This window comes from Panthera onca, assembly GCF_046562875.1.
Source record: "Panthera onca isolate mPanOnc1 chromosome Y unlocalized genomic scaffold, mPanOnc1 haplotype 2 h2.ChrY_unloc_4, whole genome shotgun sequence".
Taxonomy (NCBI): domain Eukaryota; kingdom Metazoa; phylum Chordata; class Mammalia; order Carnivora; family Felidae; genus Panthera; species Panthera onca.
Window position 1 is genome coordinate 1,382,635 of NW_027675867.1, and position 8,140 is coordinate 1,390,774.

Sequence of the window (8,140 nt, forward strand, 5' to 3'; positions counted from 1 at the left end):
CCACTCCACACCTGTCCTTCCTCCCTTCCAGAAGGTGCAGCTGGAGTAAGAATCCCTCACATTTATACACTTCTGTTTTCAATCTATGATGTTGACACCCAGAAAACAGGAGGTGCTCAGTGGGCATTGGTAGGATGAGTGAAGGAGTGAATGAGTGAACGAATGCACAAAGTTTAATCAGAGCTCGCAGATTCCAGCCAAGGGAGTCAAGGGGACTTCCCAGGAGAGCGGAGTTGAGCTCTTTCCTGAGGGAAGACCGAAATCGGCCTGGGAGCTATGCCCAGGTGTGCCTGCATGTCCCCTGCACTGGTGGGTCGGAGACCCTCTTCCTGTGTCCTCCCTCTGCCTTGAATAGCTCAGCCTTCCCCTGTGCTGGAAGCCCAGCCCTGCCCTGGCTGTGCCTCTAGGCCCGCCCCCTGTCCTTCCTTTCCTGCTCTCTAAAGTGGATGCCCCTGGGGCTTCCCTCTCCTCTCCACCTGCTCCCTCTTGAACTGCTTAGAGCATTTCTCCCTCAGAGACATCGTTCTCCTTTGTAACGTGAACCGTGTGGAGTAAAGGTGGGCAGGCGAGCTGAAGATCAAGAATGTCTGTGAAGAATGAGGGTGACTTTTGAAGACATTGAGGCCGTGGAGATTGAGGTGGCAGAAGGATGCTGCCTACGACCATATAGGAAGGCAGAAATGGGTCCCCTGAGCACAGGGAAAGAGGGCACCATCCCCATTTCTGAGAGGCAGTGTCTATTGTTAGTGTGCTGGGGTCAGGTGCCTGCATCAGGCCCTGTGATGGGGAGGAGGAAGGAGACTGTGTGTATAAATAGGTAGGTGCGTGAGCACGTGTGCACAGACACCCACAGACACACACGGCATACTTGTATGCGTCAAGCTACTGCTTTAAAGCCGTAGATCTTGCCTACTATTTCTTCAAATGTAAAGGTATCTGCACAGTTAGATGCAGAAATTCTACTTCTAGTTATGTGTCCTAAAGGGATACTTATGTATGTATGCGAAGATGGGCAGTCAACGATGTTTATCATAGCACGGTTGTAATAGCCACCACCATGCTCCCTGATGCACAGGAGACTGGGCAAGTCCAGGTCAAATGAGAAGAATAAGTACAAATAAGTAAGCTGTCAGTGATGAGGCAAAAGCATTTATGCCAATACAGGAATATCACCAAGCCCCATCACTTTGTGAAAGAAAACAAGGGACGTTTGCATGTTTGAAAAGCTGCTGGGGTACGCATCCTTTTGTTGAAATTTCCACTACTTTAAAAAAATTGTTATTATTTACTTATTTCTGTGAGAGAGACAGAGACAGAGTGCGAGTGGGAGAGGGGCAGAGAGGGAGGGGGACATGGAATCCGAGGCAGGCTCCAGGCTCTGAGCTGTCAGCACAGAGCCTGAAGCAGGGCTCAAACCCATGAACCGTGATATCGTGGCCTGAGCCAAAGTCAGATGCTCAGCTGACTAAGCCAGCCAGCCCCTCCAAATTTTCAATACTTTCTTGTAATAACATAAGAATGTCCAGTTTTCTTAGGTAATTTAAAGTCACCTCTCCGATGGCAGAGATCGTGGGGATGGTTGGGGCTGATGTGAAGCCATGTGTACGCTTAGTGAGGAGATTCCCCAGAAGCTCTTTCTGTTGGTATTTTTTACAAGGAGGAGCTATGCAGGCTTTGGAAGCAAATTGGAGTAGATTCTTGCCTGTGTCCATATTTGAAGGAAAAGTCTCTCCTTTATGAGGCTTCCCTCTGGGACACAGCCTGTCCTTTGGGTTTGAAAATCATTCAGCCTCCGCAAGTTAGAGGTTCGTTCAGACAAAACTACCACATGCCTCGTGTTCCAAATCTCCTTCTGTCTGCTGGGTGTCCAGTGTCCATCTTTGAGCACTTACTAAGAATCGAGAACTAGGCTAGGAATAGAATATGAGCAAAATTAAACATGTCTTTGCCTGCAAAGACGCTGCAAATACATGTTCATAGCACACGCAAAAAGCGTGCTATGGGAATGAGTCACGGAAGCTCTGAAGGGGGCCACCTGCACGGTTGTGTGGTCTGTGTACTTACCAAGGGCTTTCTCAAGAGGGTACAATGAGAGGGGATTGAAATCTAGCCCACACTTTGCTGACCAAACCCTGCGCCCTAATGTAGGGCTGTATCCACCTGCTGGGGGCACCACCATCCCTCCCCAAGCCATAAGTCCCCAGGGCTATGTTTGGCCAGAGGCAGCATCCTTCCTAATTGTCTACCCAGAAGGGGAGTCGCATATTAATGCTTCCACTATTGTCTGTAGGCTAGATGTGTCTGTGGATACGGCCTCGTCGGGGATATCAGGGAGGGCTTCCTGGAGGAAGTGACACATGCTCTCTGGATGAGGAATGAGAAGAGCTCTCCAGCCAAGAACGAGTGGAGGCCGAGGGTGGGAAAGGTCACGGTCCGTGTGGGTGATGGTGATGGGAGGGGCATAGCGGCAGACACTGCCTGAGCATCCCTGCTTCTCTGTCTTTCCCACACTTGTGTGAGCATTCCGCATGACAGATGACTGGACACCGAGCTGCTGACTAAGAGCCCGCACTTTCTCCGAACACAGCAGAAGTACACAGGACTTACCAGGAGCCTCACTGGGCCCCTGTGGAACAGCTCATCCTGACCCCTGCTGCCCAGAGCCAAACCAAATTTCCCAGCTGGCCTGAAATCTCATCGTCTTGTTCTTCCAGGACATTCTAGTGAACAATTTATTTTATCTATTTTTAAATTTTTTTTAATGTTTATGTATTTTTGAGAGAGAGAAAGAGAGAGACACACACAGAGAGAGAGAGAGAGAGAGAGAGAGAGAGAGAGAGAGAGAGGAAGTGGGGGAGGGGGAGAGAGAGAAAGAGACACAGAATCCGAAGCAGGCTCCAGGCTCCGAGCTGTTGGCACAGAGCTGGACGCAAGGCTCGAACCCAGGAACTTGGAGATCATGACCTGAGCCAAAGTCGGATGCCTGATGGACTGTGCCATCCGGGTGCCCCTCAAAAACTTTTTTTTTTTTAAAACACCCTCTGAGGGGCGCCTGGGTGGCTCCGAAGGTTGAGCGTTCGGCTTCAGCTCAGGTCATGATCATGCGGTCGGTGAGTTCGAGCCCCACGTCGGGCTCTGTGCTGACAGCTCAGAGCCTGGAGCCTGTTTCGGATTCTGTGTCTCCCTCTCTCTGACCCTCCCGTTCAGGCTCTGTCTCTCCCTGTGTCAAAAGTAAATAAAACGTTAAAATAAATAAATAAATAAATAAATAAATAAATAAATAAATAAATAAATAAAAGCACCCTCTGAGCCTGGCTTGTGGGTGCCGCTGGAAGAAAAAGAGAGGAACCCCCTTTGACCGTCAGTTAAGTAGCTACAAGGAGGCGTCAGAAGGTCTCACTATGGACAGGTGCAGATGACAGTGTGGGGAGAGCTGGAGGTGCCTTCGCATTCTACAAAGTCAACCCCATCGGTGGGCGGAGACTTACTGTTGGGCTACAGGGCACATCAGAGGCACGAAGCCCGTGACTTGCCCAAGGTCCCAGAACTCTGCAGAAGTGCTTCCAGGGAGTTTGGGGGAGGACGGGTGTTCCTGGCTGTTTCTGCTCAATCACAGACACTCTTAATTTAGCTCCCTCCACGATGGGGTCCCCTGGGCATGATGTTTTCAAGTCTCACTGCACAAACAACTTTGTAAACTGATGGAATCCACCTCCCTTGTTTTATGCAGAAGAGTAACCGAGGGAACAGGGAAACGGAGGTTGTCAGTATCACAGGTGATTAGTGGCAGAGCCGGGGCCGGGACCCACAACTGTTTAGAAGATGGAAGTTTTTGTACACTTGAGTTCTGAACCCTGGCTGCACATGAGAATTACCTTGGAAATGTTTTAAAAATTGCCATGTCTGGGCCCACTCTGCTCAATTGCATCAGAATCTTTAAGGGTGACACGCACATTTGGTATCTTCGAAAGCTTCCCAGGATATTCAAATGCACAGCTCTGACACCACTGCTGGGTAGAAACCTTCAATGGGAGGAATCACAGGTCCTCTGGATGGAAAAGTAGCACTGCTGTCCTGTTGGACTATTCAGACGTTCTGTTTCTACTTGTGACAGTTTTGGTAGGTTGTGTTTTCTTTTTCATCTAAGCTGTCAAATTTATTGGCATAAAACCATTTAAACATTTCCTTCTCCATTTATCTATCTATCTATCTATCTATCTATCTATCTATCTATCTATCTATCTATCTATCTATCTATCATCTATCCATTCATTCATTCATTTTATTGACGTGTTTTATTTTTTTATTTTTTTTTAAATTTACATCCAAATTAGTTAGCATATAGTGCAACAATGATTTCAGGAGTAGATTCCTTAGCACCCCTTACCTATTTAGCCCATCCCCCCTCGCACTGCCCCTCCCATAACTCTCAGTTTGTTCTCCATATGTATGAATCTCTTCAGTTTTGTCCCCCTCCCTGTTTTTATATTATTTTTGTTTCCCTTCCCTTATGTTCATCTCTTTTGTCTCTTAAAGTCCTCATATAATTGAAGTCATATGATTTTTGTCTTTCTCTGACTAATTTCACTTAGCATAATATCCTCCAGTTCCATCCACATAGTTGCAGATGGCAAGAATTCACTCTTTTTGACTGTCAACTAATGCTCCATTGTGTGTGTGTATATTTATATATTTAATGTTTATGTATTTTTGAGAGAGAGAAAGAGAGAGACAGAGAGAGAGAGAGAGAGAGAGAGAGAGAGAGAGAGAGAGAGAGAGTTATATATATATAACACTTCTTCTTTATCCATTCATCCATTGATGGATATTTGGACTCTTTCCTTGTCCTTTCAATGTCTGTAGGGTCTGTAAGGATGTACATATTTTTATTCCTTATGTCAATAACTTATGTTCTCTTTCTCTCTCTCTTTTTAAAATTAACACAGTATTGGGCACTTGGGTGGGTAAGTCGGTGAGCATCCGAGTCTTGATTTTGGCTTGGGTCATGATCCCAGCGTCGTGGGATCAAGACCCGTAGTGAGCTCCACACTGAGCCTGGAGCCTGCTTAAGGTTTTCTTTCTCTCTCCTCTCTCCTCTCCCCCCTCCTGCACTCATGCTCTGTTTCTCTCTCTAAAATTAAAAACTAAATAAATAAAAGTTAAATTAAAATAAATTAATACAGTATTATTAGGGGGGTCTAGCAATTTTATTACTCTTTCCAAAGAAAAGCTTTTCAATTTGTTAAAATTCTTTCTGCTTTTGTCTATTTCCTATTTTACTAATTATTGCTGTCCTACTTATAATTTCCTCAGGTAAGTCAATTGATTTCCTTAATTACTCCCCGTTGGTCCCCTCCCACCAGCCCCTGGCAACCACTAATCAATCTACTTTCTGTTTCTGTGGATTTTCTTATTCTGGACATTTTATATGATAGTCATACAAACTGTGGCCTTTTCTTTTACATAATTTTTTCAGGGTCCATCCATGTTGTTGTAGCCCTGCATTCCTTCACTAGCCCTTCATTTCTTTTTATGTTCCACTGTATGGAAATCGCACTTTATCTTCTGATATGTTGATGGACATCTCAGATTGTTTCCACTTTTTGGCGATCATGAGTAATGCTTCTAGGAAAATTTGTGTACAAGTTTTTGTGTGGAAATATGTTTTCAGTTTTCTTAGACATACTTTGGAGTGCAATTAATTGCTTGTGTCATTAGGAACTCTATGTGTAACATTTTGAGAAAAATGTCAAAAGGTTTCCAAAATGGCAGCGGTTCCATTTTACAATCACATAGCAAAGTCTGATCGTTCCAATTTTGCCATATCCTTGCCCAGGCTTGTGATGTTGTCTTCTTCCTTTTAGCCATCCTAGTGGGTGTAGAGTGTTATATCATTCAAAATACTGTGTTTCACTTGTGATTTATTCCTTGATCTCTGGCTTGTTTCAAAGTGTGTTCTCCAATTTATAAGATTTTAGAGTTTTTATCAGGTTATTGATTGACATTAATTTCTGTTTTAAATATAATTTATTGTCAATTAGGCTAGCATAGAATGTATATATAGTGTGCTCTTGGCTTCGGGAGTAGATTCCCATGATTCGTTGCTTACGTACAACACCCAGTGCTCATCCCAACAAGTGCCCTCCTCAATGCCCATCACCCATTTCTCCCTTTCTCCCCCACTCCCCAGCAACCCTCAGTTTGTTCTCTCTATTTAAGAGTCTCTTATGGTTTGCCTCCCTCTGTTTGAAATTATTTTTCCCCTTCCCTCCCCCATGGTTTTCTGTTAAGTTTCTCAAGTTCCACACATGAGTGAAAACATATGCTGCTTTCTGTGACTGACTTATTCCACTCAGCATCACACCCTCCAGTTCCATCCACGTGGCTACAAATGGCAGGATTTCATTCTTTCTCATTGCCAAGTCGTATTCCTTTGTGTATATAAACCACATCTTTATCCATGATTGACATTAATTTCTCACCTAATTCCAGTGTGGTTAGAGAACCTACACTATATGATTTAATTCTTTTGAAATGTATACATTTAAAAATTATATAAATGGAATAATTCACTATATAGCATTTTGAAATTAGATTCTTTTACTTAATGATATGCATTTGAAATTCTTCCTGTGTTGCACGTGTCAATAGTTTCCTATTCCTGAGTAGTTTTCCATTGTGTACATAAACCACAATTTATTCATCTATTTGGGTTGCTTAACAGTTTTGACTCTAAGGAATAAAGCATTTATGTAGAACTCTTTATGTGGACACACAGTTTCATTTTTCTTAAAAACCTAGAAATGGAATTGTTGGGTCATTGATTGAATGCATGTTTATACTAAATTCACAAGGAATTTTCTAACATAGCTGACATGCTTTCCATTCCACTGGCAACATTTAAGAATTTCATGTATTCCAACACTCTACAAAATTCGAAATTCTCAGTCTTTTTGTTTGGTGCTATTATGTTAGTTGTGCACTGGTATCTCATTGTGGTTTTAATTTTCACTATCTCTAGTGATCAATTCTGTTGAATGTTCTTTTAGCTGTGTCTTTAACCATATACATGTTCTTTGGTGAATTACCTGTTTGTGTCCTTTATTGCTTGTTTAATCTTGTTATTATTGAATTGTAAGTATTCTTTACATATTCTGGAAACAAATAATTTGTCAGGTAAATGTTTTGAAAATCCTTCCTCCTACTCTGTGGCTTGGCTTACATATTATTTTCCTAATAGTGTCTTATGAAAGCAATGTTCTTAATTTTGATAAAGCCCAATATATCTTTTTAAATTAAAAATTGTATTTGAGATACATGTACATTTGAGATTGTAAGAAATAACACAGTTGTCAGAAATAATACAGAGAAGTCCCGTGTACCCTTTACTGAGTTTCCACCAAAGGCAACACTTTGCAAAAATATACTTCAATATAACCACCAAGATATTGACATTGGTATAACCAAGGTACAGAACATTTACATCCACAGGGATCCCTCATGTTGCCCTGATGTTGCTAAAGACACTTTTCTTTTTCTACCTCCACCTACTTAACTTAACCCTGGAAACCACCAATGTGTTCTCTATTTCTATAATTTTGTTATTTTGAGACTGTTATATAAATGGCATCATACAGTATGTAACTATTTTGAGATGAGCTTTATTGCGCTCAGAGTAAATCCCTTGAGATTAATCCCAGGGAGTTGCTAGTATTCCTTTTTTATTTCCCAGTAATATTCCATGGTATGGCTATACCACAGTTAGTTTAACATTTAACCCACTGAAGGATATTTAGGTAAATTCCCATTTTTCACTGTTGCTAATAAAGCTATGAATTGTGTCTATAAGTATCTACATGAACATAAGTTTAGAATTATTTCCCGGGAGTATTGTTGCTCGATCTTTGATAATTCCATCACTAATTAAAAAAAAAAACTTTCTAATTATTTTCCAGAGTAACTCCACCATTTTAAATTCCCACCAGCAATGTAGGAACAATTCAGTTTCTCCAAATCTTTACTAGCTTTTGGTGTACTCACTATTTTTAAAATTTCTGTTGTGTTGATGGTGTGGATTTCAGTATGCTTTTAATTTCCATTTCCCTAGTGGAAAAGAGGTTGAACATTGTTTCATGGGCTG